The following is an 11,547-nucleotide window of genomic DNA, read 5'->3' as shown; positions in this document are numbered from 1 at the left end:
CACATTCGGCCCCGTGTGGCCCTTTCTGGGGGGCGTGGAGGTCAGCCAGACCTGTAGGAAGTGTCAGAGAGTCCCTGGGAACATTCTCTGAAATTTTGGTTTTGGACCTCCATGACACCCCATTGACCCACACATGTGCCCCAGCTCAATGCACTGTGATTGGGTACTAATTCGCTCAGTCCGGGGTAGCCTGTAAGTATGAGGACTTCCATTCACTTTGGGCATGTGTCTGATACTCCAAAAAACCCAAAAAGAGTGCCAAAGTTCGGGGAAAACATATTGGATGCATTGTATGTAAGTTCAACTTTCCACTTTTGCAACTTTTTTCCAACTTTTTTACTCTCTCCTCGATTTCGTGCCGATACCCGGCGCGGGGGGGTCAATAACAGTACCTCCAGGCCAAGGGGAGCTCCCCAGAAGTGTCCGAAGCCGTCGGACACATTTGCTGGCCTCCCTGGGCCTCCGTTTCTGGAGCTTGCCACTTGCCCCGCGTATATAATCAAATAAGTCAGGACTTAGGTTTTGAGCGAGTGGAGTAATTACTGGAATTAGCCCTAGGTAGACAATAGGCATGGAGCCCCATGGCTGCATGCTACAGTTATATAGCCTTGGAAGGCATGCATCAGTCGGGTAAGGTAAGCTCATGGGAGGGGTGCTTAAGATTGATCATTAAGGCTAATTCCTGGAAGGTGATGTCTCTTTGTTGGAAATATTGCAAGGGACCCTCCACTGAATGTCTGCGGGGAAATGAGCACCTAAAGTTGGGGAGTTGATATCCTGGATGTGCACTTCCATATTCCAACTTGTTGACTTAGTTCCAGACAGGCACTCTCTCTACCACATGTCTGCGGGGAATCGAACACCTAAAGTCGGGGAGTTGACATCCAGGAATGTGCACTTCCACATTCCATCTTTCTGACTTAGTTCCAGACAGGCACTTTCTCCACTGCATGTCTGCGGGGAATCAAGCACTCAAAGTCGGGTAGGTGATATACCAGAACTTGGATCCAGGTAGGCACTCTCTCTACCACATGTCTGCAGGAAATCGAGGACCTAAAGTCGGGGAGTTGATATTCTGGATATGCACTTCCATATTCCAACTTGTTGACTTAGTTCCAGACAGGCATTCTCTCTACCTCCTGTCTGCGGGGAATGAGCACATAAAGTCGGGGAGTTGATATTCTGGATATGCACTTCCATATTCCAACTTGTTGACTTAGTTTCCAGACAGGCAATCTCTACCTCCTGTCTGCGGGAAATGAGCACTCATAGTCGGGGAGTTGATATTCTGGATATGCACTTCCATATTCCAACTTGTTGACTTACTTCCAGACAGGCATTCTCTCTACCTCCTGTCTGCGGGGAATGAGCACATAAAGTCGGGGAGTTGATATTCTGGATATGCACTTCCATATTCCAACTTGTTGACTTAGTTCCAGACAGGCACTCTCTCTACCACATGTCTGCGGGGAATCGAACACCTAAAGTCGGGGAGTTGACATCCAGGAATGTGCACTTCCACATTCCATCTTTCTCACTTAGTTCCAGACAGGCACTTTCTCCACTGCATGTCTGCGGGGAATCGAGCACTCAAAGTCGGGTAGGTGATATACCAGAACTTGGATCCAGGTAGGCACTCTCTCTACCACATGTCTGCAGGAAATCGAGGACCTAAAGTCGGGGAGTTGATATTCTGGATATGCACTTCCATATTCCAACTTGTTGACTTAGTTCCAGACAGGCATTCTCTCTACCTCCTGTCTGCGGGAAATTGAGCACCTAAAGTCGGGGAGTTGACATCCAGGAATGTGCACTTCCATATTCCAACTTGTTGACTTAGTTTCCAGACAGGCAATCTCTACCTCCTGTCTGCGGGAAATGAGCACTCATAGTCGGGGAGTTGATATTCTGGATATGCACTTCCATATTCCAACTTGTTGACTTACTTCCAGACAGGCATTCTCTCTACCTCCTGTCTGCGGGGAATGAGCACATAAAGTCGGGGAGTTGATATTCTGGATATGCACTTCCATATTCCAACTTGTTGACTTAGTTCCAGACAGGCACTCTCTCTACCACATGTCTGCGGGGAATCGAACACCTAAAGTCGGGGAGTTGACATCCAGGAATGTGCACTTCCACATTCCATCTTTCTCACTTAGTTCCAGACAGGCACTTTCTCCACTGCATGTCTGCGGGGAATCGAGCACTCAAAGTCGGGTAGGTGATATACCAGAACTTGGATCAAGGTAGGCACTCTCTCTACCACATGTGAGCGGGAAATCGAGCACCTAAAGTCGGGGAGTTGACATCCAGGAATGTGCACTTCCACATTCCATCTTTCTCACTTAGTTCCAGACAGGCACTTTCTCCACTGCATGTCTGCGGGGAATCGAGCACTCAAAGTCGGGTAGGTGATATACCAGAACTTGGATCCAGGTAGGCACTCTCTCTACCACATGTCTGCAGGAAATCGAGGACCTAAAGTCGGGGAGTTGATATTCTGGATATGCACTTCCATATTCCAACTTGTTGACTTAGTTCCAGACAGGCATTCTCTCTACCTCCTGTCTGCGGAGAATGAGCACATAAAGTCGGGGAGTTGATATTCTGGATATGCACTTCCATATTCCAAATTGTTGACTTAGTTCCAGACAGGCACTCTCTCTACCACATGTCTGCGGGAAATCGAGCACTCAAAGTCGGGTAGGTGATATACCAGAACTTGGATCAAGGTAGGCACTCTCTCTACCACATGTCTGCAGGAAATCGAGCACCTAATGTCGGGGAGTTGACATTCCAGAATGAGCACTTCTAAATTCCATCTTTCTGACTTAGTTCCAGACAGGCACTCTCTCTACCACATGTCTGCGGGGAATCGAACACCTAAAGTCGGGGAGTTGACATCCAGGAATGTGCACTTCCACATTCCATCTTTCTCACTTAGTTCCAGACAGGCACTTTCTCCACTGCATGTCTGCGGGGAATCGAGCACTCAAAGTCGGGTAGGTGATATACCAGAACTTGGATCAAGGTAGGCACTCTCTCTACCACATGTGAGCGGGAAATCGAGCACCTAAAGTCGGGGAGTTGACATCCAGGAATGTGCACTTCCACATTCCATCTTTCTGACTTAGTTCCAGACAGGCACTTTCTCCACTGCATGTCTGCGGGGAATCAAGCACTCAAAGTCGGGTAGGTGATATACCAGAACTTGGATCCAGGTAGGCACTCTCTCTACCACATGTCTGCAGGAAATCGAGGACCTAAAGTCGGGGAGTTGATATTCTGGATATGCACTTCCATATTCCAACTTGTTGACTTAGTTCCAGACAGGCATTCTCTCTACCTCCTGTCTGCGGGGAATGAGCACATAAAGTCGGGGAGTTGATATTCTGGATATGCACTTCCATATTCCAACTTGTTGACTTAGTTTCCAGACAGGCAATCTCTACCTCCTGTCTGCGGGAAATGAGCACTCATAGTCGGGGAGTTGATATTCTGGATATGCACTTCCATATTCCAACTTGTTGACTTACTTCCAGACAGGCATTCTCTCTACCTCCTGTCTGCGGGGAATGAGCACATAAAGTCGGGGAGTTGATATTCTGGATATGCACTTCCATATTCCAACTTGTTGACTTAGTTCCAGACAGGCACTCTCTCTACCACATGTCTGCGGGGAATCGAACACCTAAAGTCGGGGAGTTGACATCCAGGAATGTGCACTTCCACATTCCATCTTTCTCACTTAGTTCCAGACAGGCACTTTCTCCACTGCATGTCTGCGGGGAATCGAGCACTCAAAGTCGGGTAGGTGATATACCAGAACTTGGATCCAGGTAGGCACTCTCTCTACCACATGTCTGCAGGAAATCGAGGACCTAAAGTCGGGGAGTTGATATTCTGGATATGCACTTCCATATTCCAACTTGTTGACTTAGTTCCAGACAGGCATTCTCTCTACCTCCTGTCTGCGGGAAATTGAGCACCTAAAGTCGGGGAGTTGACATCCAGGAATGTGCACTTCCATATTCCAACTTGTTGACTTAGTTTCCAGACAGGCAATCTCTACCTCCTGTCTGCGGGAAATGAGCACTCATAGTCGGGGAGTTGATATTCTGGATATGCACTTCCATATTCCAACTTGTTGACTTACTTCCAGACAGGCATTCTCTCTACCTCCTGTCTGCGGGGAATGAGCACATAAAGTCGGGGAGTTGATATTCTGGATATGCACTTCCATATTCCAACTTGTTGACTTAGTTCCAGACAGGCACTCTCTCTACCACATGTCTGCGGGGAATCGAACACCTAAAGTCGGGGAGTTGACATCCAGGAATGTGCACTTCCACATTCCATCTTTCTCACTTAGTTCCAGACAGGCACTTTCTCCACTGCATGTCTGCGGGGAATCGAGCACTCAAAGTCGGGTAGGTGATATACCAGAACTTGGATCAAGGTAGGCACTCTCTCTACCACATGTGAGCGGGAAATCGAGCACCTAAAGTCGGGGAGTTGACATCCAGGAATGTGCACTTCCACATTCCATCTTTCTCACTTAGTTCCAGACAGGCACTTTCTCCACTGCATGTCTGCGGGGAATCGAGCACTCAAAGTCGGGTAGGTGATATACCAGAACTTGGATCCAGGTAGGCACTCTCTCTACCACATGTCTGCAGGAAATCGAGGACCTAAAGTCGGGGAGTTGATATTCTGGATATGCACTTCCATATTCCAACTTGTTGACTTAGTTCCAGACAGGCATTCTCTCTACCTCCTGTCTGCGGAGAATGAGCACATAAAGTCGGGGAGTTGATATTCTGGATATGCACTTCCATATTCCAAATTGTTGACTTAGTTCCAGACAGGCACTCTCTCTACCACATGTCTGCGGGAAATCGAGCACTCAAAGTCGGGTAGGTGATATACCAGAACTTGGATCAAGGTAGGCACTCTCTCTACCACATGTCTGCAGGAAATCGAGCACCTAATGTCGGGGAGTTGACATTCCAGAATGAGCACTTCTAAATTCCATCTTTCTGACTTAGTTCCAGACAGGCACTCTCTCTACCACATGTCTGCGGGGAATCGAACACCTAAAGTCGGGGAGTTGACATCCAGGAATGTGCACTTCCACATTCCATCTTTCTCACTTAGTTCCAGACAGGCACTTTCTCCACTGCATGTCTGCGGGGAATCGAGCACTCAAAGTCGGGTAGGTGATATACCAGAACTTGGATCAAGGTAGGCACTCTCTCTACCACATGTGAGCGGGAAATCGAGCACCTAAAGTCGGGGAGTTGACATCCAGGAATGTGCACTTCCACATTCCATCTTTCTGACTTAGTTCCAGACAGGCACTTTCTCCACTGCATGTCTGCGGGGAATCAAGCACTCAAAGTCGGGTAGGTGATATACCAGAACTTGGATCCAGGTAGGCACTCTCTCTACCACATGTCTGCAGGAAATCGAGGACCTAAAGTCGGGGAGTTGATATTCTGGATATGCACTTCCATATTCCAACTTGTTGACTTAGTTCCAGACAGGCATTCTCTCTACCTCCTGTCTGCGGGGAATGAGCACATAAAGTCGGGGAGTTGATATTCTGGATATGCACTTCCATATTCCAACTTGTTGACTTAGTTTCCAGACAGGCAATCTCTACCTCCTGTCTGCGGGAAATGAGCACTCATAGTCGGGGAGTTGATATTCTGGATATGCACTTCCATATTCCAACTTGTTGACTTACTTCCAGACAGGCATTCTCTCTACCTCCTGTCTGCGGGGAATGAGCACATAAAGTCGGGGAGTTGATATTCTGGATATGCACTTCCATATTCCAACTTGTTGACTTAGTTCCAGACAGGCACTCTCTCTACCACATGTCTGCGGGGAATCGAACACCTAAAGTCGGGGAGTTGACATCCAGGAATGTGCACTTCCACATTCCATCTTTCTCACTTAGTTCCAGACAGGCACTTTCTCCACTGCATGTCTGCGGGGAATCGAGCACTCAAAGTCGGGTAGGTGATATACCAGAACTTGGATCCAGGTAGGCACTCTCTCTACCACATGTCTGCAGGAAATCGAGGACCTAAAGTCGGGGAGTTGATATTCTGGATATGCACTTCCATATTCCAACTTGTTGACTTAGTTCCAGACAGGCATTCTCTCTACCTCCTGTCTGCGGGAAATTGAGCACCTAAAGTCGGGGAGTTGACATCCAGGAATGTGCACTTCCATATTCCAACTTGTTGACTTAGTTTCCAGACAGGCAATCTCTACCTCCTGTCTGCGGGAAATGAGCACTCATAGTCGGGGAGTTGATATTCTGGATATGCACTTCCATATTCCAACTTGTTGACTTACTTCCAGACAGGCATTCTCTCTACCTCCTGTCTGCGGGGAATGAGCACATAAAGTCGGGGAGTTGATATTCTGGATATGCACTTCCATATTCCAACTTGTTGACTTAGTTCCAGACAGGCACTCTCTCTACCACATGTCTGCGGGGAATCGAACACCTAAAGTCGGGGAGTTGACATCCAGGAATGTGCACTTCCACATTCCATCTTTCTCACTTAGTTCCAGACAGGCACTTTCTCCACTGCATGTCTGCGGGGAATCGAGCACTCAAAGTCGGGTAGGTGATATACCAGAACTTGGATCCAGGTAGGCACTCTCTCTACCACATGTCTGCAGGAAATCGAGGACCTAAAGTCGGGGAGTTGATATTCTGGATATGCACTTCCATATTCCAACTTGTTGACTTAGTTCCAGACAGGCATTCTCTCTACCTCCTGTCTGCGGGAAATTGAGCACCTAAAGTCGGGGAGTTGACATCCAGGAATGTGCACTTCCATATTCCAACTTGTTGACTTAGTTTCCAGACAGGCAATCTCTACCTCCTGTCTGCGGGAAATGAGCACTCATAGTCGGGGAGTTGATATTCTGGATATGCACTTCCATATTCCAACTTGTTGACTTACTTCCAGACAGGCATTCTCTCTACCTCCTGTCTGCGGGGAATGAGCACATAAAGTCGGGGAGTTGATATTCTGGATATGCACTTCCATATTCCAACTTGTTGACTTAGTTCCAGACAGGCACTCTCTCTACCACATGTCTGCGGGGAATCGAACACCTAAAGTCGGGGAGTTGACATCCAGGAATGTGCACTTCCACATTCCATCTTTCTCACTTAGTTCCAGACAGGCACTTTCTCCACTGCATGTCTGCGGGGAATCGAGCACTCAAAGTCGGGTAGGTGATATACCAGAACTTGGATCCAGGTAGGCACTCTCTCTACCACATGTCTGCAGGAAATCGAGGACCTAAAGTCGGGGAGTTGATATTCTGGATATGCACTTCCATATTCCAACTTGTTGACTTAGTTCCAGACAGGCATTCTCTCTACCTCCTGTCTGCGGGAAATTGAGCACCTAAAGTCGGGGAGTTGACATCCAGGAATGTGCACTTCCATATTCCAACTTGTTGACTTAGTTTCCAGACAGGCAATCTCTACCTCCTGTCTGCGGGAAATGAGCACTCATAGTCGGGGAGTTGATATTCTGGATATGCACTTCCATATTCCAACTTGTTGACTTACTTCCAGACAGGCATTCTCTCTACCTCCTGTCTGCGGGGAATGAGCACATAAAGTCGGGGAGTTGATATTCTGGATATGCACTTCCATATTCCAACTTGTTGACTTAGTTCCAGACAGGCACTCTCTCTACCACATGTCTGCGGGGAATCGAACACCTAAAGTCGGGGAGTTGACATCCAGGAATGTGCACTTCCACATTCCATCTTTCTCACTTAGTTCCAGACAGGCACTTTCTCCACTGCATGTCTGCGGGGAATCGAGCACTCAAAGTCGGGTAGGTGATATACCAGAACTTGGATCAAGGTAGGCACTCTCTCTACCACATGTGAGCGGGAAATCGAGCACCTAAAGTCGGGGAGTTGACATCCAGGAATGTGCACTTCCACATTCCATCTTTCTCACTTAGTTCCAGACAGGCACTTTCTCCACTGCATGTCTGCGGGGAATCGAGCACTCAAAGTCGGGTAGGTGATATACCAGAACTTGGATCCAGGTAGGCACTCTCTCTACCACATGTCTGCAGGAAATCGAGGACCTAAAGTCGGGGAGTTGATATTCTGGATATGCACTTCCATATTCCAACTTGTTGACTTAGTTCCAGACAGGCATTCTCTCTACCTCCTGTCTGCGGGGAATGAGCACATAAAGTCGGGGAGTTGATATTCTGGATATGCACTTCCATATTCCAAATTGTTGACTTAGTTCCAGACAGGCACTCTCTCTACCACATGTCTGCGGGAAATCGAGCACTCAAAGTCGGGTAGGTGATATACCAGAACTTGGATCAAGGTAGGCACTCTCTCTACCACATGTCTGCAGGAAATCGAGCACCTAATGTCGGGGAGTTGACATTCCAGAATGAGCACTTCTAAATTCCATCTTTCTGACTTAGTTCCAGACAGGCACTCTCTCTACCACATGTCTGCGGGGAATCGAACACCTAAAGTCGGGGAGTTGACATCCAGGAATGTGCACTTCCACATTCCATCTTTCTCACTTAGTTCCAGACAGGCACTTTCTCCACTGCATGTCTGCGGGGAATCGAGCACTCAAAGTCGGGTAGGTGATATACCAGAACTTGGATCAAGGTAGGCACTCTCTCTACCACATGTGAGCGGGAAATCGAGCACCTAAAGTCGGGGAGTTGACATCCAGGAATGTGCACTTCCACATTCCATCTTTCTGACTTAGTTCCAGACAGGCACTTTCTCCACTGCATGTCTGCGGGGAATCAAGCACTCAAAGTCGGGTAGGTGATATACCAGAACTTGGATCCAGGTAGGCACTCTCTCTACCACATGTCTGCAGGAAATCGAGGACCTAAAGTCGGGGAGTTGATATTCTGGATATGCACTTCCATATTCCAACTTGTTGACTTAGTTCCAGACAGGCATTCTCTCTACCTCCTGTCTGCGGGGAATGAGCACATAAAGTCGGGGAGTTGATATTCTGGATATGCACTTCCATATTCCAACTTGTTGACTTAGTTCCAGACAGGCACTCTCTCTACCACATGTCTGCGGGAAATCGAGCACTCAAAGTCGGGTAGGTGATATACCAGAACTTGGATCAAGGTAGGCACTCTCTCTACCACATGTCTGCAGGAAATCGAGCACCTAATGTCGGGGAGTTGACATTCCAGAATGAGCACTTCTAAATTCCATCTTTCTGACTTAGTTCCAGACAGGCACTCTCTCTACCACATGTCTGCGGGGAATCGAACACCTAAAGTCGGGGAGTTGACATCCAGGAATGTGCACTTCCACATTCCATCTTTCTCACTTAGTTCCAGACAGGCACTTTCTCCACTGCATGTCTGCGGGGAATCGAGCACTCAAAGTCGGGTAGGTGATATACCAGAACTTGGATCAAGGTAGGCACTCTCTCTACCACATGTGAGCGGGAAATCGAGCACCTAAAGTCGGGGAGTTGACATCCAGGAATGTGCACTTCCACATTCCATCTTTCTGACTTAGTTCCAGACAGGCACTTTCTCCACTGCATGTCTGCGGGGAATCGAACACCTAAAGTCGGGGAGTTGACATCCAGGAATGTGCACTTCCACATTCCATCTTTCTCACTTAGTTCCAGACAGGCACTTTCTCCACTGCATGTCTGCGGGGAATCGAGCACTCAAAGTCGGGTAGGTGATATACCAGAACTTGGATCCAGGTAGGCACTCTCTCTACCACATGTCTGCAGGAAATCGAGGACCTAAAGTCGGGGAGTTGACATCCAGGAATGTGCACTTCCACATTCCATCTTTCTGACTTAGTTCCAGACAGGCACTCTCTACCTCCTGTCTGCGGGGAATGAGCACTCAAAGTGGGGGAGTTGATATTCTGGATGTGCACTTCCATATTCCAACTTGTTGACTTAGTTTCCAGACAGGCACTCTCTCTATCACATGTCTGCGGGCAATGAGCACCCAAAGTCGGGTCATTGTTGGGACATTCCCACAAAACAACATCAATTTCCAGGAATTGACCTACACATTCCCACAAAACAACATCAATTTCCAGGAATTGACCATGGTTCTCACTCTTAAGCACCCCTCCACTGAACATATTGCACCCGACTAAAGCACATCTTACAAGGCTTCATGCTTGAGTCATGCAGCCATGAGATCCACCGCCTATGGTTAACCTACACATTCCCACAAAACAACATCAATTTCCAGGAATTGACCTACACATTCCCACAAAACAACATCAATTTCCAGGAATTGACCATGGTTCTCACTCTTAAGCACCCCTCCACTGAACATATTGTACCCGACTAAAGCACATCTTACAAGGCTTCATGCTTGAGTCATGCAGCCATGAGATCCACCGCCTATGGTTAACCTACACATTCCCACAAAACAACATCAATTTCCAGGAATTGACCTACACATTCCCACAAAACAACATCAATTTCCAGGAATTGACATACATATTCCCAGAAAATAACATCAATTTCCAACTTTTTCACTTAGATCCAGGCAGGCTGTCTCCACTGCATGTCTGCGGGGAAATGTGAACTCAAAGTTGGGTAGTTGATATTCCAGAATATGGACATCCACCTTCCAACTTTTTGACTTAGCTCCAGGTAGGCACTCTCTACAACATGTCTGCGGGGAAATGCACACCCAAAGTCGGGGTGTTGGTATTCCGGAATATGGACATCCAACTTCCACCTTTTCGACTTAGATCCAGGTAGGCACTCTCTACCACATGTATGCGGGGAAATGAGGACTGAAAGTCAGGTAGTTGGTATTCCGGAATATGGACATCCACCTTCCACCTTTTCGACTTAGATCCAGGTAGGCACTCTCTACAACATGTATGCGGGGAAATGCACACCCAAAGTCGGGTAGTTGATATTCCGGAATATGGACATCCAACTTCCACCTTTCTGACTTAGGGACCCTCCACTGCAGCTCTGCGGGGAAATGAGCACTGACAGTCGGGTAGTTGATATTCCGGAATATGGACATCCAACTTCCACCTTTTCGACTTAGGTTCAGGTAGGCACTCTCTACAACATGTATGCGGGGAAATGAGGACTGAAAATCGGGTAGTTGATATTCCGGAATATGGACATCCAACTTCCACCTTTTCGACTTAGGTTCAGGTAGGCACTCTCTACAACATGTATGCGGGGAAATGAGGACTGAAAATCGGGTAGTTGATATTCCGGAATATGGACATCCAACTTCCACCTTTTCGACTTAGGTTCAGGTAGGCACTCTCTACAACATGTATGCGGGGAAATGAGGACTGAAAATCGGGTAGTTGATATTCCGGAATATGGACATCCAACTTCCACCTTTTCGACTTAGGTTCAGGTAGGCACTCTCTACAACATGTATGCGGAGAAATGCACACCCAAAGTCGGGTAGTTGGTATTCCGGAATATGGACATCCACCTTCCACCTTTTCGACTTAGGGACC

Source organism: Alosa sapidissima, chromosome 23, assembly GCF_018492685.1.
Source record: "Alosa sapidissima isolate fAloSap1 chromosome 23, fAloSap1.pri, whole genome shotgun sequence".
NCBI classification, from domain to species: Eukaryota; Metazoa; Chordata; class Actinopteri; order Clupeiformes; family Clupeidae; genus Alosa; species Alosa sapidissima.
This window is presented reverse-complemented; position numbering follows the sequence as displayed.